Source organism: Pleurodeles waltl, chromosome 3_1 (assembly GCF_031143425.1).
Source record: "Pleurodeles waltl isolate 20211129_DDA chromosome 3_1, aPleWal1.hap1.20221129, whole genome shotgun sequence".
Taxonomy (NCBI): domain Eukaryota; kingdom Metazoa; phylum Chordata; class Amphibia; order Caudata; family Salamandridae; genus Pleurodeles; species Pleurodeles waltl.
The window spans coordinates 1286547469-1286575081 of NC_090440.1; positions in this window are offsets into that span (position 1 = coordinate 1286547469).

Below are 27613 nucleotides of genomic sequence, written 5' to 3' on the forward strand. Positions count from 1 at the left end.
TGAACATGTGTTGATCCTGGGACAGACACCCACTTGAGATGGAGGAATCTTGTCCAGAAGCAACTTGCACTCTGGTAGTATGGAAGTTCAGAAGATTGTATCAGACATGGTTTCCATGTGATGCTGCCATCAAGGCAATGTGTGCCACTTGACTTGTTCAAACCACATATGTATGTCAAGCCCTAGCATACTGTTCTTCCTTCACACTGGGCAAATCTTACACTTTTGGACAGTGGAGGTAGCTGTTGATGTCTTTCCTCATAGGCGATAGACTGTTGTGTTAGCACACCACTGATTGGTGAATGTGTCACTGCACCAGATACTGCCACAGTGTCCTGTAATGGTCATGTGGCTTTAAATATTGTTACTGCCATGATGTAGACTATTGGTGTTATTGATCTAGGATTCCTATTGTGAGGTCATGCATCAGTGAAAGTTTGCCTATTTTATTTGATATAATCGTATAGTCCCTTTCCTCCATCGTGTGAAAGTCGTGGAACATATAACCCTTAATGTCACAGACTATTGGGGTTAGACCTGGTTGTTGAAACCAAAATTTTATTTCTACAAGTCTTTTTGACAACATATGTAAGTTCCAAATACATTCAAGGTTGAGATTGTTTTATTTTAATAAATTGGGTAACACTTTACCTCTTTGTCATTTATACATATTTTTGGCAAATGAATGTTCAAAAGATTTGACAACATGATGGTGTAAGATGGGCATGACAAATACAAATGCCACAAATAATCCAACAAGAGTCTTGTAGTCTGTGTCTATAACATTTATTGGCATGAGACAAAAAAGCAAACTGAATCAAAAAATTATGAAAAACAAAAAAGTCTGTCATTGTGGATGGAAACATGGTAGTATAGCCAAAAGCAATGTGGAGCCCAATGCCCAAGATACAGCTGTCCTCCGAAAAGGTAAATGTGTCAATGAAATAGTCTACAGAGTGAATGGTAGACACTCACAGGAGGAAATTAGGTTCTGTGTTTCTTGGAGGTGGTAGTGTTGGTCTTCCCATCCTCGCTTGGTGGTCCGGATGACCACCCTTCAGAGGAGGAGGGTGGCACAGGTAGAAGGACTGGGGTGGTAGAAGCAGGGTCCTCATGTGGCAAGGCCCCCCTGTCTGTGGCTGACAGTGGTGTACTTTGCCTAGATGTGGAGGGACCACAGACAGGGGCAGATGGAATGGGAAAAGCCCTGCACATATGTTGATCGATGTCAAATATCACCCCAGTCAGGGAGTTCATTCTTTCATTAAGGTACTGTAGTCCCAAGATGTGCTCCCTATGCACCTCCTTGATTGCCCAGAGCTCAGTTACAACCTGGTCCATCATGTCTTGGGACTGTTGGACCGATCCCAAGACTTGGTCAATGGAGGTGTGGCTGACAAAATCTCCAGTGGCCTCACTTGGCTGACCCACAGATTCCCTCCCATGAACCTTACCCCTACTAGCCTGTGCCCCCCAGCAAGTATACCCCATCTCACTGGGTATTGGCTAAACTGGAGACTGTGCCGGTGATATCTCAACAGCAGCCAGGACTGGGAGGCACATGATTGGTGTGTGCCGCCTCATTGCGCAGGAAGTGGAGGCATCCTCATGATGAGATGTTGTGGCAGCTGTGGTGGGAGGTGTAGGTGAGGGCCAGGTTTGGCTCACCGGAGCTGTCTGGCCAGACAAAGCAGATGAACCAGCAGGCTCCTGATCATCCAGACTTGCATTTGTGGAGTCCTCACTGAAGGCTTGCTCCTGGTCTTGAGTTGAGGTGTCTAGCCTGGCAGGCGGTAGTGCACTTGGCTGGGTGGTTGGACCTGTGAAGGTTGCTGAGAATATGCAATTACTACATAATTTGTTAATTTAATGTGTCTTTGTCCACAAATGGGCTAACCTAAAAAATGGAAACAGAGTGATAGACTGATTAGGCCTTTGTGTTATTGTTATTATTTTACACATGCAGCCTGATTTACACACATGACAACTACAGTGCTGACGATGTAGAGCTGTCCTGAAATGCTAAAGTGTTATTTCAGAATTGTACGTTACTTGTAGCAGACAATCATCTAAACACATTGGTGAGTAGATTGGAGTACTGAACCATTCCAAGTCCTAGCAGGCAATAAAACATTGGAATCAAAGTGATCCAATTTACAAATATAACTGTATTTGCTCATCATATGGACAGTACATATTCACTCGTGTGTGGATATTACTTCTATTCAGCATGCCAAAACACATTTTTGGAAAACTTGGATTCAAAGAAATGTAAGCATTTTCATCAATTCAATGAGGCTATGAATGGATGTCAACATAATTGTGATATAGAAGTAGAGACATTTTAATCCATAGCATGATATGGTGGCTGTTAAATGCACTAGGTTTTGAAATGTGTGTACATATGGGAGTAAAGGATAATCAAATAACATTACATTGCTCTTGCTCTATTGTTTTTCAGATTCACAAACAGAGCATCATGGTAGTTGTAGACACCATAGACAATAATTGTTTGAAAAGTAAGTTACACATATCACTTTCACTTACTATATTGGAGATGAACACACATTTGCAACATGTTCACACATATGGGTATGATGTGACTAGGAGAAAATGCCTCTTAGAAACATCATACTTTTTAGAGAACATGGATGTAGGTTTGGACCTGTTTTTGGAAGCACAAGAAAATATATTGATAAACAGCCATTGGCAGAGCCAATACAAGGGGTGATCCATGGTAAACAGCACACAATCTGACTTATCATTTTGCACACTGTTACAAAAGCAAAATACAGCCATGATGCTAGTAGTTGGTATGCACAAGATATTTTAGGGAGTCAGGTTTACATTAAACTGTTTTGATAAGGGTGGTAAATCATTCTAAGGGCCATATTTATACTTTTTGACGCAAAACTGCGGTAACGCAGTTTTGCGTAAAAAAAATTAGAGCCGGCTAACGCCATTCTGAAGCGGGCGCCGTATTTATTCAATGACGTTAGCCGGCGTTAGCCGCCGTCGCTGTCTGGTGTGCATTAAAAAAAATGACGTACACCAGGCAGCGCCGGCGTAGGGGAAAATGGGGCAAGTCGGGCTGAGGCAAAATTTGCGCCGCAACCCGATTTGCGCCATTTTTTTTGGACTCCCAACCCCCATTGACATGACTCCTGTCTTAGCAAAGACAGGAGTCATGCCCCCTTGCCCAATGGCCATGCCCAGGGGACTTCTGCCACAAACATTTTTTTTTTAAAAATTACCTGAACTTACCTTAATGTCCCAGGGGTGGGTCCCTCCATCCTTGGGTGTCCTCCTGGGGTGGGCAAGGGTGACAGGGGGTGTCCCTGGGGGCATGGGAGGGCACTTCTGGGCTCCTTCCGAGCCCACAGGTCCCTTAACGCCAGCCCTGACCAGGAGCTAAAAAACGGCGCAAAGGCGCCTGTACGTCATTTTTTTTGACCCACCCACTCCCGGGCGTCATTTTTGCCCGGGAGTATAAATACAACGCACATGCCTTGGAGTCAGTTTTTTAGACGGGAACGCCTACCTTGCATATCATTAACGCAAGGTAGGTGTCCACGATAAAAAATGACGCAAACTCCGAGATCTTTGGCGCTAGACGGGTCTAACGCCAAAGTATAAATATGGAGTTAGTTTTGCATCGGAATTGCGTCAAAAAAAACTACGCAATTCCGGCGCAAACAGAGTATAAATATGCCCCTAAATGTCTAATTTAGCGACAGAACTCCATTTGTGACTGTGGTGGCATTACTAAATACAACTTACCAGTCTCCACTCCACCAGGGATTCCAGTCAAGCCTTCAGGATGTATGGGCTGCAAGACCTTCTCTTCCCAGAGAAATAGTGTTGTAGAGGGGGGCTGGAACAACCACCATCAGTCCTCTGGGCCTCCAGGTGATGCTTGGAGGCGAGGGAACGGACATCACCCCGCAGGTCTTTCCAACTCTTCCTAATCTCCTCCTGTGTGTGCAGATTGTTAGCTACAGCATTCACTCTCTCAACTGTTCTGGTCCACATTTTATGGTTTATGGTAGTATTTTGGACTTGTGCTCCAAACAAGTGTGGCTCTACTCTTATGATATCATCTACCATGACAGACAGCTCTCCGTCCTAAAAATGGGGATTTCTCCTCCCTGCCATAGTGAATTATTAAGGAAAACTAAACTCATGCCCAAAACCATGAGGGAGAATCAACCAAATATATTGTTAACAAACAATACAGAGGGAGAGTAACACAGAAAAAAATGTGTCTCCTGTCTGACAATTCCTGCATCCAAATGATCTGCTGCAGTGTGATGGAAAAAGATCATGGTCTGAAAGGGAGTGTGTTTTACAGTGTGTCTTGCAGGTGTTCACAATTGCCCCATTTTTAACAGATGTGAGTTGCTAGCATCCAATCAATGACCACAGCTACAGTACTATGCTGGAAAGGTTCTACAACAGACTCACCTCATCATGGACCCACCGCTGACCCACTGCCAATAGAACTGTGTGATCTAAATAGGATCTAAATAGGATCACGGTATGCTGCTGTCAAGAAGGCGACTTAGGGCCTACTCATCGGCATTGGAGTCTGGTGCATCAGCTGTGGGATACAGCTGGTGCAAATGAGTACACTCTGTTGTGGCGGTCTTTGGCTTAGCTGTAATACATCTAAATACGGTGGGTGTAAGACCGCTGACTTGGTGGTCTCTTCAGGCCTGCCACCGACACGACTTGTTGGAAGTACCACCAAGGTCTAAATCAAGCCCTTTGTTCCCTTACCCTGGTGCATCTTCTTGTTTTCCAAGCATTAAAAGACTGTCTAACATTCATTGCCAGTGTGAAATTGGTATTACAAAGTCTGATGGGAAAGTGGAAAAGACTTAACTTACTTTATCCCAGTAGCAGTACTCATAGAGGAGAGTACAGCTTACTAGCCTGGTACCTGGTACCTTTTGTCCCTCCATTGAGCTTTCATCATAGGGCTATCTGCTTCTATTTGGTCAAAAAAACACCTTTGCTTCTTTAAACCCTCCTGTTTTTTTAATTTCACCTCGTAGTGTAATTGGAATGCTTGGGAGTACTGGAATACTCATGGGAAACCCCTGCCCCCAGCCTCCAATGAGAAGCAACAGTACCATACACACAATACTTGGCAGTGTTTGGGCCCACACAAAGTCATTAAATGCCCCCAGAAATTATCCAGCAATGACAGGTTTATAGGAAGTGATTTGTCTGTAACAAAAATTGCAGTTTAGACATGAGTGTTATCTTCACTGCAACCAGTCTGCCAAGCCACAAGAGATCTTTCATATTGTAAGTATGTAGATCTCAATGAATGTCTTCAAGAAGTGGGGAGCCAACCCCTTGTTCTACAGTAGGGGTTATCTACACCTCCTGGTACGTTATTAAGTCTGTGACACATCTGAATCGAAAAAGAGCATTCAGGGTTTCCATTTGATTTTGTTGGATTGATATATGTAATGTGGGAGATTCTTTTAAATTTAAAGCACATCTTGAAAATCACCACATATTTGAACAATGTGGTTCAACCAAAGTGTGTAAGGCATTGTCTGCATGCATGATCATTTTGAGGATATTCATGCCTAGCTGCACATCTTTTATGTTGTTGTTTTTACGAGCCCTCTCTGCAAAATGCTCCAAGTAAGGTCAAGCTAAGGTACAGAGTGAGAGCAGTTCTGTTTCATGCCTCTTGAATTCAACAAAAGGGAGATGCTCAGTTCCGATTCTACTATTGAGTATCGACATGAAGAATATTAAACTACAAGAATATTGACGGCAGATTACCCAGGGACAAAATAGCAAAACGTATGTGCAGAAAAGTATCGATTTACTATTACTTAACTCCACATCTATATATTGTTACACGTGTGGAATTAGATACAGAAAATCTAGACTTACTTGTCAATATATTTTTTAGATATTTAGGGCCAGATGTATGAAAGCTTTTTGCATTCGCAAACGGTGCGAATGCCCGTTTGCGAATGCAAAAAGCCATTTCCGAATTTATGAAAGGCATTCTGAATGCAATTTTAAGGAATCGCAAAAATAGCGATTCCTTAAAATTGCGACCCTGTTTAGAGAGTCGCAAATTGCGACTCTCTAAATAAGAAATCGCAAAGAAGAATTTCTTATTTGCGATTTCTAAAGCACATGTAAGAAGCAATTCCTAAATGAGAATTGGGCATTTAGGAATCGCTATTTGCCACCAGGATGAACCTGGTAGTAACCATGTGCAAATTTAAAAAATGCATATAAAATGCATTTTTAAAATTTACATGTAAAGCGCACATGCCCTTCTTGGCATGTGTGCACCTTACATGTTGTAAAAAATTATTTTGGGGTGCAGCAGAGGGGGCCTTAGGCCCCCAGCACCCTGGGGTTTTGCATTTCCATAATTGCAATTTCCAGTTAAGAAATCGCAATTTTGGAAATGCAAAACATTCGCAGATATGGGCCTACAGGCCCATAGGTGCGAATGGGGCCGGTATCCCAATTTGTGATTCGGTAATAGCATTTGCGATTTTTAAGAAATCGCTATTACCGATTCGTAAATGTGATACATTGCATTTTGCAAATCAGAAATAGCGATTTCTTCAAAATCGCTATTTCCGACTCGCAAAAGGCCTTCTTGATACATCTGGCCCTTAGTGCCCTCAATATTCTGGGTCTGATATTTAGTATGCACGCCCTCCGTTCACTTTAACCTGTACCCTTGCCATTCAGTATCCTACTAGGACCAAACTCTTCAATCTAAGACCCACACTGAAAGTTTTGATCATTTCCACTTAGAAATTACAGTGCTTCCACACAGTTTTTATATTTTTCATGTTGTATTTAGTATTTTTATTTTATTTTATATTTTACAAATACTGTAAATAAATTATTTTCCATTTGACAGTATTTTTAACCACAATATTTTATTGACAATTGTCCTAACAATACAAACAGTCCCTTAAAGGGAGAACAGGCTAACCTTTGACAAATTGTACTTCCCTCAAACTGCTCCCTACCTCCCTTTTCACCCTTCACTCCATCCCCTCCAGTCTATCCAAGGAACCTTTAATGGAGGGACAGATCAGCGCAGAGTTCCAAAAGTAATTTAAATCCATTTAGTAGTAACTTAGTTTAGTGATTCGGGCGCACATCACCATTGTTGCTTGCCATGAAGGAAATGTAAGTTCAATGAGCCAAAGATTTGGAGTGCTCGTAGTTGCACCAGAGCCAGGAGGGTATTTTTAAGTTTCAGTAAGTGGTCAATTAGTGGTTGTCACTTTTGATCGAAATGTCTTCAGTCCCATTGTAGTTCTAGGTCAGCTTTACAAGAGCAAGAGTTTTACAAAGTTTGTGAAGCCATGTAAGGGTGCAGGGGGGCTTATTTTTCTTCCACGCAATTATACCCTTGGCAACTCCTGTCATGTACCAGAAAATCATCTTCTGGGCCAAACTGTCATCTGGTTCCACATTCAACCTCAGGAGAACCACCCTAGGATCCACAGGTATTGGATATCCCACAACTTCCTTGATGTGGTTTGAAACTTATTCCAGAAGGTCTGCGTGGCAGGGCAACTCCACCAGTTGTAGAGCATTTATTCAGGCTTCAGCAATGATAGTCTGTCTCTGGCTATATTGTTTGCAAAGTCTCAGGGGTCATATACAACTGGAACATAATTAGATGGGCCATTTCTCTGTGCTGAAGACAACTATATGATGCCAAGGAATTTCCCCTCCACAGGCTGTCCTAAGTCTTGTCTGAAATGTCCCTTTGCAAGGCCTGCTCACATTGAGTTTGGTAATTGCCACTATAGAGTACTTTTTGGTCTTCCCAAACATTATTTGATAGTATCATATATATTTACATGTATTTCTAAGAAGTTCTTCAAAAGGCCTTTGTATGTATTTACAGTATATACATATTATGAGCATTTTCATTACTTGCATGAATTTATTCCATTGGTTTGTATAGTTTGTTTTGTATTGATTCTTTTCATATAATTATTCTGACAGCTTTGTTACTGCTTGATTTATTTTACAGCCTGTTCCTACTGTTTTTGGATGGTGGTGACTGCCCAGGTTGGTGAGTGCTCATTGCTGTACTTTGGTAAAGGTAAGTTTCATTTGAATCTAATTTCCTTATTTATTATATTTGGGGAGTGGTAATAAATTGTTTGTAAGGTTAGTTTCCTTGTTGGTTTGTTTTTAATTTATAATTCTTTGAGGTGCATGCAGGATGCTTAATTCTGTTTTGTTTGATATGTAATTTTATTGTAAGAAAGTATGTTATATTCCTTCTTTTTAGGTATTGTGACTTGGTGTTAGTATTTATGTGGAGTATGTTTGTTTTGAGAGTGTGTTTTTCTGTGTTTTCTTTTGCATGTGTTTTTTATTGAAGTCATACCTCTATTTAGGGATGGTAGAGGTGTTTGACTTTTTTTGCAAGGAAAAAAGTTAGGATTTTTTAACCAACTGTTTATTTTATTCTTTCCTTATTCATTACATTTTGTTTCTTGGAGCAGGTTTGTCTTTGTAATGCTTTTTTGATTTTGAATGGCATGCCTGTATTTTATATGTTTGTATTGGATAAATAATATTTTCTATTTGTGTATTTGAATATAAGGGCTATGTTCTACACATTTGTGATGGATGGCATATAGTCTACAGATTAAGAGCCTTATTACGAGTTTGGCAGTCTTGCCACGCCAAACTTGGACTGGTGTTTGGACCGCCGCATTCCTGGTGGTCCGACCACCAGATTATAACCCTGGTGGTTGGTATGACAGTATTCTCATCTCGCGGCTGTGGCAGTTGGCTGGTCCGACTGTCAAACCATAATGATTCCCTAAGTCAGCTGCAGAATGAGTAATTAATACTTCTTTTTACATTATTTATTTACTGGTTAGGAATTTTGTACTGTGGTTGTTATTTTGTAGTTATGTGTAATGTAATTGTGTTATATTATGTACTGTTTTTGGGGTATGTGAGCTTTATTGTATTGTGTTGTGTTATTTAGAGAAATTATTCTTTAAAAATAAGTACAGTTTTCATAATTCGAAAATGTTTCTATTTATTTTATATTTTTATTCACATTGATAAATATTACTTTATTATTTAGCACATATATTTATTTTTTGTAATTTATAAATAAATTATAATTATTTATAAAGTTGTTTAGGGTTTTGTTGTGTTTTTAAGCAAAGATTTTTTTACTTAATTTCTGGTGACTTTTTTTATAGTACTGTTTTTGCTATTGTTTCAAGGTGTGCAGGCCTTGGTTAATAGCAAATAGTCGCTCTTTGATTGCAAGCATTTGGTGGATTTGTTTAGTTTGGTTAGATGTGTTTTGTTTCAGTTGGGTTAGGGACTGTGCTAGTCTTATTTATTGTTAGCCTTGTTCTGTTTTTATTATTACTAGGATTGGGTAGTATTCAGTGCTTTTCTAAATATTCCTTGAAAGGAATTGTGAAACCCTTCCACTGCATTGTTAGTTTTAGCTTCTTGCGAGATGGTGCTATCACAGACATTCCACTATGGAATGTGAAGTTTGGAATGGCACCAGCGTCCTTATTGATGCAGATGATCAACTCAAATATTTTTGAAATTGTCCATTAGTGCCAAGAGTTTGTTTTAAAATGGTGGGGTATTTTGGGAATTCTATTTACATGCCATAGTGTTTGCTCTTGTAGCATGTTGTTGGCTACTGCTATTAATAGTTATACTGCATATGCAAATTCTGCATTTGCGACATATTCTAAACTAAGGGTAGAATGTTGTAGGTGCCTCTATGCACATTAGTTGAAGTGATAGTAGCAACCTTGTATTGCTGTGTATTGCTACAGTTTTAGGAAAGTTTAAATCATGGTTTGTAATAATTAGTGTTTTTGTTACAGGTTGCTTTTAACTTGGTTGGCAGTGGTGCACATATTAAGAAGATATTGGAATTATGTCCTGTCTGTGTTTAGTGTATATTTGTATGAATGGTGGTGGGTGCTATTCAAATATGCCACTCACCATCCCTGTGTTACACTGTTAGATTGCTACATCATTGTTAGTTGCAAAGACAGTGATTCTGTTGTTACTTTCTTTGTCATGCAGTAAGATATTTTGGTTAGTATGTGTTATTTTTACATGTTGGGAAATGTGTATTTCTTTATATGTTCTGGGTGCTCTTAGTGTTTTTCTAGTACTTCTCTGTGAGAAAACAGGGCTGCTTGCAGAGGCCCCCTAATTTTGTGCCCCATTTTCCACTTTTTGCTGTTTTTTTCCTGACTCTGATGGTGCCCTGGGTACTGCTAACCAGTCCCAGGGCCTGTGCCGGTGCACTGCTGAGGTGCCCAGTGTCATTTAAAAGGCAGGCCTGCCTTGCTGGCTGCTTTTAATTTAAAGTTATATGCAAATTCGACTTTGGAATTAAAAGTAGTTCCAAAGTCTTAAACTACCTTATTTTTACATATATGTCACCCCTAATGTGTGCCCTGTGTGCCCCTAGGGCTGGGTGCCATGTAACTATAAGCAGGGACCTTATAAAAATAGTTTTATAAGCCCTGGTGATGTAAAAACAGCCAAATTCGTTTTTCCCTCATTGTAGCTAATGGCCTCCATAGGCTAGAATGGGGAGACTTTATTTTAATTTTAAAAGTCCCCTTAAGTAATGGATACTAATAGTTTGGTATCAAATTATTTGTTATAATAAATCCCACAACTTACAGTTGTTGGATTTAATTTAACTTGTTCAGGTAAAGAGTTTTAAACTTTACCTGAAAAGTTGCCAATTTCAGCCCTGCATTGTTTTTGCTGCTGTGCCCTGATTGGCCAGCCTCTGGCAGCCTGGCTAGGCTGCCTTGATGAGGTGTGAAGTGGCCTGGCTTCACACAAAGAAATGTGCCTGTGGGAGGGAATTTCCCCTCAGCAGACAATGAGGCAGGAAGGGGGAGGGCTGCCAAACTGGTCTTCAAAGGCACAGAAGGACATTTGGAGCACCCCAGCAACACCCCTACCTCCTGCAACCCCAGACAACTAGGTGCCCCCTTGATTAGATTAGGAGAGGGCAGGAGAGGGGTGTGTTTATGATTTTTAGCCACACCAGTGGGTGGGCTCAGCCAGATGTAACCTCCAAAAATCAGATTTAGCCATGATGGATTTTTGAAGAATGTTGCCTCCTGTGATTGATTTTTGCCACACTTCCCAGGAAGTGGTCATCACAGGGGGAAGGACCCTGCACCTGATTGGAGAACCAGGACCCCCTTGCTTTTCACCCAGGAGCAAGGATAAAACTGGCAGACCTGCACCCACACCTCAGTTCCCTACCACATCCCTACCGGGAAGAACTACAGAAGAAGAAGGACTGCCCTGCTGGACCCCTGGCCTGCACCTGGAACCTGCACTCAGAAGGACTGCACCAGCTGCACGCTTGGGCTTCACCACAAGAAAGACTTTGCCTGGCTTCAACTGGTTCAAGGAGGGACTACCTGTTTGCTACAGGTGAAAAATTGCTAACTCCTGAAGAAATCAACCAGCTGACCACTGCCCAGTGGCCAAAAAGGAGTTTGCGCCAGGTATATTCTGGGAGTTGTAGTCCGCACCCCCAAGGATCATCTCAGAGCTTCTGGACCCTTGGGGTGAGCTGTGGACCCCAAAAGAACCTTAAAAGAACATCTGGGAGAATCCCCAGAAGTTTGGAGAAGTTTTGAGAACTTTTGAAAAAAAGCTCCATAGAGGGACCGACCCGCCGCGGCAACTCTAGCCGGCTTGCCTCAACCTCGACCCGGCCTGGTTTGCAGGTTCGTCCCGGTAAGGAAAATCTCCGAAAAAGGGACTAAGTCCGAAGGTAAAAAGTTGACCGGGACCTCCCAGCCAGCATATCTGAGGAGGGCTCTAGGGACGTCGGATCAAGATCCAGGTTTGCCCCGGTCGAAGGATTTTCACCTCGAAAAAACGACTAAGTCTGAAGGTGAAAATTTCCACCGAAGGCTCCCGCGACGCAGATCCGGAGAAGAGTTCCAGGAGGTCGGATTGGACTGGCAGGTTCGTCCCTCTGGAGAAAATCTTCAGAAAATAGACTAAGTCCGAAGGTAAGCTTTTGACCGAAGCCTCTCGCTCAGGGCTCCATCGCGGTCGGCCTTAAACTTTGACTTTGCCCCGGTCACGGTGCAACCAGATGACCCGATTGGCGCTTTTTGTTTCTAGGCGCTAAAAAACAATAATTCTTTAAAAATTCATATCTCCGGTTCCCCTTATTCGATTTATTCGTTTTTGTGTCATTTTAAAGATAAAAATATAATCTATTTTTATAAATTGGTTTTGGATTTTTAAACTGTTTCCTGTGTTTTATTTAATTACTGTTTTGCGATATTTGAATGCTTTACACTCTGTCTCCTAAGTTAAGCCTTGTCGCTCGTTGCCAAGCTACCAAGGGTTGAGCTGGGTTTAATTTACTGAGACCTAACTGGACCTAAGTGGAGGTTAGTGGCCTATTGCTAAGTGTAGGTACCTACCTGCCCTTACCAATAACCCATTTTCCAACATTCTCCATGTTCTACTTTTAATTTTTTTTAGATTTTCTATGGGATGGTGTTGTTCAATCACTTCTTTCGGAACTTAGGGAATTATATTTTTTAGTATAAATCCTGTGGACTCTTGTGAACTTGCTTCTTTTAAGTTTGTAAGATGTTCCTAACTTGAATTTCAGTCACGTTTGGAGGGTATGTTCCCTTACATTTTCAACAACATCTTGTTTAGTGGTGGCCCTGCCATAGAAAGCACTGAAGTAATATTTTATGTATTTCTGGTGCGTCTTTTCTTTACTATCGATGTGTTGTGTAGCTGTAGTCATTTTAGTTATAGCTCCATGCACGTTAGTTTAATACACTAGGCTGCTGTGTACTTTGACCTAGATATATTTTATTAGGATTCGCATTGTTATTTTTACAATAACCAGTTTTACGGTCTTGTTTTAATTTCTTCTATCTAACTGTTTTGCTTAGCCCAGCACTGTGTTCTCAAACAACACATATTTGATCACTTTGTGCTTCAGTCAAGGCTACGGTTTGGTACATTGCCGGTGAACATGGTAGAAGTTTAGTCTCCAACATTCTTAGAAAATACACATCTTTACGTAGGGACATTTCCTTAGAACATTAGCTGTGTTATTATAAAAACACTTCCTAGTCCCATTACACGTCAAGAGGGAGATTCCAGCCAGGGAACCACGACTGTATGCTGATTGCTGAATGCTTCGCTACAGATGCTAATGCAGACTACAGGCCTTTGCTCAGGTATGAGGATCGATGTCCTCCCGGGGGAACCTGAAAGGCAGGATTAGAGCTTGACATGCTGTGCTCAAATTATGGTTCAGATAGAAAATAGTCCATCGATTCTAGTGGCAACATGATAGCGTTATTCTTATGCTTCACTCTCATCGTCACCATTTTAATATTGTCATGTTGTGTCGTTCTGGTTATTGCAGCTCACGCTTTGCTATCTAAAATGCAGTTGTTTTATTAAACCAGTCTTTAAAACCTATACTGCTTTCATTGTCATTTATATATGAGACCGAATTGTGAATGAGAGAACCGGATGCGACCTGAGTGACCACGACTTCCCTGAGAAGTATGATATGTCATCAGCTCGGCTGCCCAACCTTCTCTACCTTTCGGGAGAGACAAGGCACTGCTAGTTAGCCAGAGCAAAACCCGGATTTAGAGCAACAGGTGTCACCCACAGTGGGTCAGACTCAGTCTCCCACACCGTGGACGATCTTGCTGCTCAAAATCCAGTAGTCTCATTAGAATAATGAGAGCCTAAGCAACAGGTGTACCTGCAATACCTTAATAGTGTTTCTCCCCTTTGTCATTTTATAAATGTTACAGTTTCTGACATTATGGCCCTCATTATGAGTTTGGCAGTTGGGTGAACTCAGCGCTGCTGTGGCTGACCACAAGTCTGACCACCATCAGCCCATCAGGAACCATGTTTCTGGCAGGGACGGCGGTGCCCCGGCGGTCCAACCACCAGGGTCGTAATGTGGAGGTCAGACCACATGGAGTGCAGTGGTCCCACCGCCACCGTTAGGCTGTCGGTCTCAAGACCGCCAGCCTTGTTATTGTACCCTATGTTTGTGAATTACAGGTATTAAAGTAAGCGTTATTTTAATATATGCTTTATGTTAGCAAACAATTTGTATGACATTTTTGCAATGTTTACATTTTGTTCTTAAATATTTTGGAGTGTTTCTTCCTTTTTTGAGGTGGTTGGTTCTGTGTTTCCTGGAGGGCTGTCATGTTTCTTTTTTCTATTATTATTTTTCTAATTGTGCTATTGAGAACAGAAATGTTTTATTTATAGATTTTTTGAAGTTGGTTTGTCTACTTCTAAATCTGAAAAAAGGTTTGTTATTAATTAATTTTAGGGGTATTTTCTTTTATTATCCTTTCATTTTGTCTTTGTTGTACTTCATTTTTGCAATATTATTATAGCATGTTTTTCTTGTTGCACTGTTTGGTGGTATTGTTTTGAAAGTGTTGGTGCCTGTGCTTCACAGATATAATTTTTAAACAATTTCTATTTATTTGCGTGTGAATTATCACATACCTAACCATTTAAAACACATATAACAGGCTGACAGATGGAATGACTCTGAACCTGCCTAATTTTCATTATTACATTCAATCACCCATTGAATTCCTGATTCGCAGTGCAGCCTTTAAAAAACAAACTACATTAAAAAGTGTATCACCAGTAAGCAATTGTAAAAACAAAAGAGGGGTTGGACTTCGTTAAATTACAGTGGGCCAGACTTGGTTAAATTGACTAGCTTTTTAAAGTGAGATGGTGTAAACTTTCATAGGGACTTTAAAATAAAATATAAAATATTTACAAAACATGACAAAGTGCATTATGTCCTGTGGGGATACCTGATTGCAACAGCAGGGAGCTCGAGAGTGGGCATCCTGCCAATCCCAAAGAAATGCAAACAGCTAAGGTAGCAAGTTTAGCCTGAACCTTGTGAGCAGGACCGATCATGATTAAAGGTCAACATGGTGAGGTAAGGCTCTGTGAATAGGGTAGATTTCAGCCTCGCCCCAAGGGTTTTTGCAACACAAAATGCTCTCTGTCCAGGGACCTGATCTTCCAAAATCTTTCCCTTGCCAAAATATAGTCAACCTTAATGATCACCTTCGGGTTAGTAAAGAGTTCCACCCTACCTAAACTCTAACATGTAGCCGTAGTATATGTGAACCATGGAATGCGATATGCGCACTCGATAGGCACGTAACCTAGCAAAATCTCTTTATTTAAATGGACTCCACCCTTAACCCAGAAATCATACCAACATAAAAATGAGTGCAGAACAATAGTGTCTGTAAGGTGCTTGGCCCCTAGTTCTTCGTGGATTATGTAGGATTTGTTACGTTGAGGATTCACCTCAAAAAAACTATTTTCTACTACCTGTAGAGTGTCATGCTCAGAGTATCCCTATCTGTCACTCCCATAGGAGGCTTTTGCAACACACTTTTCCACATAAATCTGCATTAAGGCACTGATCATCTTCCCTCCCAGTCTAGCGCCAAACTTCCAAACTGCTGCATTGGTCCGTACTAAATCAGTCCTTTTACTGTTTAGCAGGGGGGGTTCAGCGCATCCCTGAATCAAACATGACAGCCAAATATGAAAAGGCGATAATCCAGGATAAGGCCTGCTTCTCCACCTTAAAAGCTTGTGCTTTTGTAGAACTAAGGCCTGCCACCATCACATGGGATTTACTAAGATTAATACTTAAGTTTAAGTCGTCCATAAAACCTGCAAAGGAATTAAGAAGGGCTTGGGGACCCCCTGCAGTTCTTGTCATTAACACAGCATTGTCAGCGTATAGAAGAACAGGGTGCAATGGCTTCCAAATTGTGGGAAGTCTACCTTGGGGTTCACTAGGGCCTGTTCAAGTTTATCAATACATAAAGTGAACAGGAAGGAGGCAAGAATACACCCCTGTCTAACCCCCGTGTTGATATTAAATCTGCATGTACAGTTCGAGCCACAAGTGTACTTAACAACGCTGCAGTGTGAGCATGGAGGTCCCTCAAAAGTAGACTGTGTCCTGATCAAACCCCGTGTTTAAAATCATCTTCCATAATTAATCTTGATTCACACAGTCAAAGGCTGAGAGAAGATCCATAAATGCAAGATAAATGAAATCCTTTACAGGTCACCTTATATTTACTCAATATCATTTATAAAATCATGAACTGATCGGTAGTCGATCTACCAGGCCTGAACCCAAACTGTAGGTCCAAAATGAGATTATGTTCCTCAGCCCAAGATAAAAGTCTATCTAGGAGGACACAACCAGCAGCCTTAACTACAGAATTAATTAGGGAGATTGGTCTCTATCATTGAGGGTAGCGCCGTCACCTTTTTGTAAAAATCAGGACGATAATAGAGAAAGCCAGGAAGCTGGGCGTCTTGACAGCTGCGTTTAACATATGAGTCAAAATTGGGGTCCAAAAGTTAAAATTACTCAAATAGAAGTCAAGTGGAATCTCACTGGGCCCTGGTGCTTTATTTCCGGTCAATCCAGAGGTGCCCCTCTTACTTCATCCAAAGAAAACACAAGATTCGAGGTCCCAACTAGTGACTGATTGTCCACAGAGGTCTCACCATTAAAAAACTATTTGCTGTTGGAGACCCAATCCTACTTTGCTATGTGGTGTGAGAGTGGTGTGGTGTGAGAGTGAGGGGTCATCAGCTGGGGCCAAACCTGGTTGATTGATGATGCCCCAAAGTTTTGTGCTATTTTTAAGGCAACTAGAGTCCAACACGCTGACCCAGGCTGCATCCCTCAAAGCATTCTTCTGCCTCCTTACTTCCTGCCTATATCTCCTCCAACTGATCGCAACGTGGGCAAGGTCTCTAAGACTGGCTTTTAGCACCCTTCTTAAATCTCTAACGGCTTGGGAACATCCTTTATCAAACCATTTAGGACCAGAAAAAGACTTGACTCGAGAGTCAAATGTTTTATTTTCTTGGGAGTTAAAGCTTTCCAGCACTGGTGTCTTTTTCTGCGGCAGTGACTTACACATCTTTTTTTCTTTCTTATATTTTTTTTAATGAAAAAGTGTCTTTATTTGTTAAATGTATTTACGTTTAATTTCATTGGTTGCTGGCTTAGTATTTAGATTTTTGTATTTTTGTATGCTAGTTATGTATTTTTTTTAGTGTTCGTTTATGTTAAATTTTTCTATGTAAATATATATATATATATATATATTTCTGATTAAGGATCATATATAAATATATATTTTGATTGACTTTGATCATTGCCTTGATTCACATTATTTGTTTCAGTGATTTAGGGCCTCATTATGAGGTTGGTGGTCGAAGGACTTGCGGTGATGGTGAGGCCACCGCAACTGTGGCAGTCTGACCGACACATTACAACCCTGGTGGGCAGACCCGCCAGGAGACCGCCATCTCCACCGGGAACATGGTTCCTGATAGGGTGATGGCAGTCTGAGATGTACTCAGCCAGGGAAGCACTGAACTCGACGTCGCCTAGCTGATAACAACTCACCTTACTGCCAGCCTTTCCAAGGCGGTCTGACTGTCATGGAAAGGCTGGCTGTAAGGGTGTGCTTGGGGCTTTGTTTGTTTGCTTGTTTGAATCTTTATTTTGGCTGAACTAGCCATAAAAGAATGAAATTATGAAAACATCCATAATAATTTAACAATAACAGACATACATCATATATAATCCAAGAAGTACTTATTTTAAAGTCGCTACTTAAAAAAATATTAAAATCCATAAAACCATAATAAATACATTCTGTTAGGTCCAAAAACATAAGATAAAAATAAAAAAACAGAACAACCACCCCACTACATTGATAGGAAACTTTCTTACGTCTGAGCCACCACATGAACATCAGAAACCTTGACACAGCAAAGACAAAAGGTTGGTTGGTATCACTTCTCAAAATACAAAATGGCAAACTAACATTTCTAAGGCCTACATTTCGACACACCGAGAAGATCCACTTTTTCCTACATACCCGGTAGGCAGGCCGAAAAAGAATGGCATGATCTGCAGATTCATCCACTTAAGAGCAAAATATGCAAGATGTAGAATCTGCGCCATCATGATTCCATAATGCTGTAAATGACCATAAAGGATGAATGCCCAGACAAAATTTAAAATACAAAGATCTCGCACCTGCTGGTTCATTTTCATTCAGGAATGATTCCAGCTGATGCTCATCATTGATCTTCAAAAAGGAAGCAATAAGGCAACCAGACCTACAGGAGCTCACAGTTTGGGAGTCAATAAGCTGCCAAAAAGCCCATTTTAATGCCTGTTTGGAAACTAGTGCAGCATATGCAGGGGAGAGACAAAGATTCTCAGGCCTGATCTGCCATAAACAGAGCTTAACCTCCCTTAGCCACTGGAGCTTACTAGCAGCTGGCAGCCCTAATACTTCTTCTAGTGCTCTACCGAAAGATGCTAGTTCCGGGGCTGACCATAGCCTTTTCCAATATAACAGGGGTCTTAGCCTGGCTACATCATGAATCCGTTTTAAACCAAGGTCAAGCCGCAGTGGGTGCAAAGTAGTACTTGCAGGCAAATTACACAAGTGTCTCATAACACTGCTCTCCACTTGTTCAAGGGACCTTGTATCTAAGTTGCCCCACAACTCCCCACCACACAAGGTAGCCCAGAGCCTGTCACATATAAATCTCTAGTCCTCTGGAAATTGGGCGAAAGGGAGAATTGCACTGTGCCCTCATAATGCCCCCACAATATTGTTCCAATTTGAGCCTACACTTCTGAATATGGACTGACTAATCCAATTTTTTGGAACAGTAACTCGAGAAAATCAAATACCTCTACTCGTTCCAACATTTAAGCATTAAGAGATGGGTTTGGTCGGGAGTATATGCAAGGGTTAAACACCATGGCCCATATTTATACTTTTTGACGCAAAACTGCGCTAACGCAGTTTTGCGTCCAAAAAATTAGCGCCGGCTAACGCCATTCTGAAGCGCCATGCGGGTGCCGTATTTAATCAATGACATTAGCCGGCGTTAGCCGCCGGCGCTGCCTGGTGTGCGTGGAAAATAACGACGTACACCAGGCAGCGCCGGCGTAGGGGGATATGGGGCTTGGGCGTTAAAAAATGGGGCAAGTCAGGTTGAGGCAAATTTTTCGCCTCAACCCGATTTGCTCCATTTTTTTCGACTCCCAACCCCCATAGAAATGACTCCTGTCTTAGCAAAGACAGGAGTCATGCCCCCTTGCCCAATGGCCATGCCCAGGGGACTTCTGTCCCCTGGGCATGTTCATTGGGCATAGTGGCATGTAGGGGGGCACAAATCAGGCCCCCCTATGCCACAAAAAAAAAAAAAAAAAACACTTACCTGAACTTACCTTAATGTCCCTGGGATGGGTCCCTCCAGCCTTGGGTGTCCTCCTGGGGTGGGCAAGGGTGACAGGGGGTGTCCCTGGGGGCATGGGAGGGCACCTCTGGGCTCCTTCAGAGCCCACAGGTCCCTTAACGCCTGCCTTTTGCAGGCGCTAAAAAACGGCGCAAAAGCGGCCGTACGTCATTTTTTTTGACCCGCCCACTCCCGGGCGTGAATTTTGCCCGGGAGTATAAATACGACGCACATGCCTCGGAGTAAATTTTTTAGACGTGAACGCCTACCTTGCATCTCATTAACGCAAAGTAGGTGTCCACGCTAAAAAATTATGCAAACTCCATGGACTTTGGCGCTAGACGCGTCTAACGCCAAAGTATAAATATGGAGTTAGTTTTGCGTCGGAATTGCGTAAAAAAAAACAACGCAATTCCGGCGCAAACGGAGTATAAATATGCCCCCATATATTTAGTCTTACTAAGATTGCTCTCCAAACCCAGCTGTTTGTAGAAGACCCTGATGCAATCCAAAAGCTTTTGTACACCCAGAGGGGACTTGGAAATCAACAGGCTACCATTTGCAAATTGTAGAACAGGGACTGTTTTACCATCCAAGCATGGAGCATCACAATTGCACTTAAAATAAGTCACCAGGTCATTAATATAAAAGAGGAAGTGGGTGGGGCCAACACATACCCCTGCCTCACAACAGGGTTAATAGGAATATGAGCCAAAAACTCTCTCTGGGGACCACATCTGATCTTGGCAAAGTTCTTAGTGTGCAGTGTGACAATGACTTTTAAAACATAAGTAGGAACACCCACCACTCTCAACACCCTCCATAAAGACTCTTTGGGACAGGGTCAAAAGTGTAACAGAGATCCACAAATATTATTTAAAGCCTACTGCTCCTTTAAGGAACATACTTCCAGAATAACAGCTGAAGGCAAAAAACCTGATCGATTGTGCCTACCCCCCTCTCTGAAGCCAACTTACAGTAGGGTTACAACATCCAACTCAGCCATCCACTCATTCAATCTATTCAAAATTATGCAAAAAAACAATTTTTGCGAGCTATCAATTAGGCTAATTGGCCTGTAATTAACAGGTAGGGATCAATATCCTTTCTTAAAAACGGGAATAATCACCCTGGCCAATGAAGGAGGCACAGGTGCACCAGCCAATAGGGCGTTAAAAAGAAGGACAAAATACGGCCACCAGGTATCCTTAAATAACTTGAACAAATTGCCAGGGACTTTAACCAGCCCAGGTGCCCTATTTGAGGCAATCAAGTCAAAAGCTTTGGAGACTTCTAAGCAGGATATTAGTGGCACCGACTGTGATAATGACACACTAGGCATCATGGCAACCTGTTTTCCACCATCTCAGCAGCATCCCAAACCACTAGCTACACCCTAAGAGTCATACTTGGCGCAAAGGAGTTCAGCATCAGCTTTGCAGGCAATGCAGGCGTCAGCCTCTGGGTAATTATAACTACACGGTAACACTGGATTTCGTATCTGTGCAGGAAACACCACGTCTTTTAATGTTGGGTCATAAGCGGTGCCAACTGTGTGCAACAGAGAAAAGTGTGCAACCCAGGCATCCACAGCAACATTACTGTTGAGCAGAGCTTCTCTTCCTGGGTCTCCACCCACCACAGCACACCAAAAAAGCAAAGATCTTTACATTTGACAGCTTCCAGTGTTATGGCACATTTACCCTGCTCCCAATATTTTTTGGCCACCTTGCTGATGGCTTTGTAGGATGCGCTGGTGGGCTGTATATTCTCCATAATCCCCGTTTTAACATCCCCCACCAAGGTGCATCGGGCTTCCCTGCAAGGCCATGAGGCCTCCTTGTTTCCATCCAAAACCCACAAGGGCTCCTTAGTGAGCAGATTCCTAAGAGTGTCAAACATAGAATTGTGGACTAAGCTTATTTTAATTAACGGATCTATGCAAACCTTGGAGGACCCATCCGATGCCAAGGCAGTCAGCCATGTTGTTACAGCCTCTAACATCTTGACCAGGGTCCCTTCCAATTCAACCACCACACTCCATTTAGGTTTACATCAATTGTTCGCAGGACATAGCCTCAGATCTAAAATCTCATTGTGATCTTTTGGAAGAAAACTGCCCAGGGATGCTGCTCAGAGCATAGTGGCCACTATCCACCATGGGCAGTACTTTCACATGAAATAGGAAAGGCCACATACTCATATCCAAGAGGATATAATCTATTAGACTGGTGCATTGCTGCTGATGGAACATGTGCCCACCTTTCGCATCGGATTGGGTTCTTCCATTGCGTGCCCGAAGACCATTATTAAGTGTAAATGCATAAAGCCGCAGTATGGCAGCAGACCACCTAGTCACAGGGGTGATAGTAACTCCTAGAACTACCCACATACTGTCCTCCTCACTGCAGAAATCCTCACTGTCAACTGACAATGGTTCAAATTTACAGTTAAAATTCCATGCCACCATCTTAAGGGGCTCCCCATTTTGCTTTGACAGATGCTCATCAATCAGATTTATCACTTGCATGTCATCACCAATTGCCCCAGGTCTGCAATATACATTACACAAATAATAGACCCAACCATTTGGAAAGGACAGAGAATTACACAAACTATCAGGGCTGCCCAAACTAAGGGCCTTAGACGAGCAATATAAGGTGTTCACCCAGACAATTAGCCCCCAAAGGTCTCCCTTTCCCGAGGACACAGCTGTCGCAAAAAAGTTACAAACTCTGCCCAGTATTACGGGACTAAAAGCACGGGTTTCCTGGAATAAGCAAATATCAAAAGAGTCTATAAACAAGCCCCATAACGGGCATGCCAGTTTGGGTGCTAACCCAGAAATATTCAAGGACTCTTGTTTTGTAGTAGTTGGAAGGGAAGAGGGACGATATAGCGGGTACAGTACTGCCACCCAGGCTAGCAATACACATGCACTAAGAAGTACATCTGCAGGTGAGGGGCATTGCTCAGTCAGGGAACCATTTTTACCAGATCTAACAAAGTGGCCTGTTCTCCTGAATCCCATGTAGGAAGCTGGCCTGGCTTGTAGTGTGTACCAGAGGTACTTACACCTTGTGCCAGGTCCAGTTACCCCTTATTAGTATAGAAGAGGTGTTTCTAGCAGATTAGACTGATAGAGGGTTGCTATGGCAAAGCAGCTTAGGCTGAACTAGGAGACATGTAAAGCTCCTACTATACCACTGGTGTCATATGCACGATATCATAAGAAAACACAATACACAGAGTTACTAAAAAGAAAGGTACTTTACTTTTATGACAATATGCCAAAAGTATCTCAGTGAGTACCCTCAGTATGAGGATAAGTTATATACACAAGATATATGTACACAAACCAAAATTAGGTAAGTAATAGCAAGAAAAGTAATGCAAACAGTGTAGAATCACAATAGATTGCAATAGGAGCACATAGGTATAGGAGCAACACAAACCATATACTCCAAAAGTGGAATGCAAACCACGAATGGACCCCAAACCTATGTGAGCTTGTAGAGGGTCGCTGGGACTGTAAGAAAATAGTGAGGGTTAGAATAATAGCCCACCCCAAGACCCTGAAAAGTAGGTGTAAAGTGCACCTACTACCCCCAGAGAGCACAGAAGTTGTGATAGGGGGATTCTGCAGGAAGAACAAACACCAGCAATGCAACAACAGTGGATTTCCGGACCTGAGTACCTGTAAGACAAGGGGACCAAGTCCAATAGTCGCAACAGTGTCGAGAGTGGGCAGGAGCCCAGGAAATGCCAGCTGAGGGTGCAAGGAAGCTGCCATTGGTTGAAAGAAGCTTGGAGTTCTGCAAGAAAGAAGAGGACTAGGGACTTCTACTTTGAAAGACGGATGTCCCACGTCGTGATGAAGCTTGCAGAGGTGTTCCCATGCAGAAAGATCGCAAACAAGCCTTGCTAGTTGCAAGGGTTGCAGGGAGGTTTTTGGGTGCTGCTGTAGCCCAGGAGGGACCAGGATGTCGCCACTTGGAGGAGGAGACAGAGGGGGTGCCCAGCAACTCAGGGAGCCCTCACAGAAGCAGGCAGCACCCGCAGAAGTACCTGAACAGACACTTGGAAGGAAAGTGAACTGGAGTCCATGCGAAGTCACAAAAGGGAGTCCCACGACGCCGGAGGACAACCCAGAAGATTGTGCACTGCAGGAAGGAGTGCCGGGGAACCGGGCTTGGCTGTGCATGAAGGAAATCCTGGAAGAGTGCACAGGAGCCGAAGCAGCTGCAAATCACACGGTACCCAGCAATGCAGGCTAGCGTGGGGAGGCAAGGACTTACCTCCACCAAACTTGGACTGAAGAGTCACTGGACTGTGGGAGTCACTTGGACAGAGTTGCTGAGTTCCAGAGACCACGCTCGTCAGGATGAGAGGGGACCCAGAGGACCAGTGTTGTAGTCTTTTGGTGCCTGCGTTAGCAGGGGGAAGATTCCGTCGACCCACTGGAGATTTCTTCAGAGTTTCTGGTGCAGGGTGAAGGCAGGCTACCCCAAGAGCATGCACCACCTGGAAATAGTCGAGAAAGCCGGCAGGATGAGGCGCTACAATGTTGCTAGTAGTCGTCTTGCTACTTTGTTGCGGTTTTGCAGGTGTCCTGAGCAGTCAGCGGTCGATCCTTTGGTAGAAGATGAAGAGGGAGATGCAGAGGAACTCTGGTGAGCTCTTGCATTTGTTATCTAAAGAATTCCCCAAAGCAGAGACCTTAAATAGCCAGAAAAGGAGGTTTGGCTACCAGGTTAGGAGGATTGGCTACCAAGAGAGGTAAGAGCCTATCAGAAGGAGCCTCTGACGTCACCTGATGGCACTGGCCACTCAGAGCAGTCCAGTGTGCCCCCAACACCTCTGTTTCCAAGATGGCAGAGCTCTGGGACACACTGGAGGAGCTCTGGGCACCTCCCCTGGGAGGTGCAGGTCAAGGGAGTGGTCACTCCCCTTTCCTTTGTCCAGTTTCGTGCCAGAGCAGGGCTGGGGGATCCCTGAACCGGTGTAGACTGGCTTATGCAGAGATGGGCACCATCTGTGCCCATCAAAGCATTTCTAGAGGCTGGGGGAGGCTTCTCCTGCCCAGCCTTCACACCTATTTCCAAAGGGAGAGGGTGTAACACCCTCTCTCAGAGGAAATCCTTTGTTCTGCCTTCCTGGGCCAGGGCTGCCTGGACCCCAGGAGGGCAGACTCTGTCCTGAGGGGTTGGCAGCAGCAGCTGCAGTGGAGACCCGGGAAAGGCAGTTTGGCAGTACCCGGGTGCTGTGCTAGAGACCCGGGGGATCATGGAATTGTCCCCCCAATACCAGAATGGTATTGGGGGGACAATTCCATGATCTTAGACATGTTACATGGCCATGTTCGGAGTTACCATTGTGACGCTATACATAGGTAGTGACCTATGTATAGTGCACGCGTGTAATGGTGGCCCCGCACTCACAAAGTCCGGGGAATTTGCCCTGAACGATGTGGGAGCACCTTGGCTAGTGCCAGGGTGCCCACACACTAAGTAACTTTGCACCCAACCTTCACCAGGTGAAGGTTAGACATATAGGTGACTTATAATTTACTTAAGTGCAGTGGTAAATGGCTGTGAAATAACGTGGACGTTATTTCACGCAGGCTGCACTGGCAGGCCTGTGTAAGAATTGTCAGAGCTCCCTATAGGTGGCAAAAGAAATGCTGCAGCCCATAGGGATCTCCTCGAACCCCAATACCCTGGGTACCTCAGTACCATGTACTAGGGAATTATATGGGTGTACCAGTATGTCAATTGGTAAATTTAGTCACTAGCCTGTTAGTGACAAATTTGGAAAGCAGAGAGAGCATAACCACTGAGGTTCTTGTTAGCAGAGCCTCAGTGAGACAGTTAAGCATCACACAGGGAACACATACAGGGCACATACTTATGAGCACTGGGGCCCTACCTGGCAGGGTCCCAGTGACACATAGACTAAAAGAACATATATACAGTGAAATATGGGGGTAACATGCCAGGCAAGATGGTACTTTCCTACACCTATGCAGGACAAGACTCACTTTTGCCATTATCATATGTTTGGTGTCCATCAAGGTCATCTCGGTCAGCTAAGGGCTGGAATCTATTTGAGGTCATAACTAGGGGATTTGAGGTCATAACATGTGAATATCATGCCATAAAGGGATTTCAAATACCACAAGCACCATAAATGTTTATAACATCGTATTTCATAACCATAGCTGCTTAATTATAGAATTCCTTATGTTGTTTCACAAAAGAATTGCAAGCAAATTAATGCAACTGTTAATGACTAGAAGTGGCAAGCTCTTGATCTGTCAAGTTCTGCCATCCCTGAGGTAGAGTTGTTCCCTCCCTGTAGCCACAATACCTTGTTACAGCACATGGTAAATATAAAGAATAGGTAAGTATTTGCAGAGATAAGCTGCCTTTAGGGAGGAAAAAGATGAATGACGTGAAAAGCCACCAGCAGGAAGGTTGTGGTAGAGAAGACAGATGAACAAAGGCAATCCCCAAGGAAGAGTTATTCAGCAAGAGGAACTGATCAAACTGTAGTCAGAAGTGAGAAGTTTGGAATCAGGAATTCCAGCAAGTGAGAAAGTGTAAAAGACTTATACCCCACTGCGACACAGAGATGAGTTGAATCTGTCCTCCTTTATAGGGGGAGACACGCAACAAGAGCAGGATTCAGGAAGGATAGGAAGTTGCTCCATCTTGGATTGGGGAGTTTCACACACAAGATGATGAAACTCATGGTTAACTATATAGACTAGTTTGTAGGACAAATCTCCCAATGCCGGTTAACACCCTTATGAGGCCTTCACTATCCTCTGCAGCTAAAGATCTACACAAGGAAATAAAAAGATGGCCACTGTGCTTCTGATGTAACATATCCCTGCTCTGCCACAGACTGTGCAGAGCCCAGCTGTGACCAGCTAATAGGCAGGTTAGCATGGGGAACTGCTGCACCCCCTACAAATGCAGTCAATCAATCAATCAGGGATTTGTAAAGCGCACTACTCACCTGTGAGGGTCTCAATGCGCTGAGGAGGGGAGGGGGGAGCAGGAGGAAGGAGGGGCGCTGCTATTCCCCGAACAGCCAGGTCTTGAGAAGTTCCCTGAAGGTAAGGAGGTTTTTGGTCTGGCACAGGTAGGAGGGAAGAGTGTTCACGTTGTGGTGGCGAGGTGTGAGAATGATCTACCGCCAGTTGTAGTTCTGCGGACGCGTGGGACGGTTGCAAGGGCGAGGTCGGCGGAGCGGAGATGCCGGGTTGGGGTGTAGAAGGAGAGTCGGTGTTGTGAAGTGCTTTGTGAGCATGGGTGAGGAGTTTGAATGTGATTCTCTTGTTGACTGGGAGCCAGTGCAGGTTTGTCAGGTGGTCTGTGAAGTGGCAGTGGCAGGGGATGTCCAGGATGAGGCATGCGGGGGCGTTCTGGATGCGTTACATCCTCTTCTGGAGTTTGGCTGTGGTTTCTGCATAGAGGGCATTGCCGTAGTCCAGTTTGCTGCTTACGAGGGCTCGGGTGACTGTTCTTCTGGTTTTGGTGGGTATCCATTTGTAGATCTTTCGGAGCATGCGGAGGGTGTTGAAGCAGGAGAAGGAGATGGCGTTGACTTGCTGGGTCATGGATAATGAGGGGTCCAGGATGAATCCTAGGTTGTGTGCGTGGTCGGCGGGAGTAGGAGCGGTTCCGAGAATGGCAGGCCACCAGGAGTCATCCCATGCGGAGGGGGTGGAGACGAAGATGAGCACTTCCGTCTTGTCGGAATTGAGTTTGAGGCAGCTGCTCTTAATCCATTAGGCGATGGCCTTCATTCCTTCATGGAGGTAGGTCTTGGTGGAGTCCTTGGTGAGGGAGAGGATCAGCTGGGTGTCGTCGGCGAATAAGATGATGTTGAGGTTGTGGGATTGGGTGATGTTAGCGAGCGGGGCCATGTAGACGTTGAACAGCGTCAGGCTGAGGGACGAACCCTGGGGTTCGCCACAGATGATTTCGGTAGCCTCCGAGCAGAATGGGGGGAGGCGGACTCTCTGGGTTCTGCCGGTGAGAAATGAGGTGACCCAGTCCAGGTCTCTGTCACGGATTCCAGCATTGCTGAGGCGTGAGCGTAGAGTGTGGTGGCAGATGGTGCCGAATGCGGGCGAGAGGTCCAGGAGGAAGAGGACCACGGT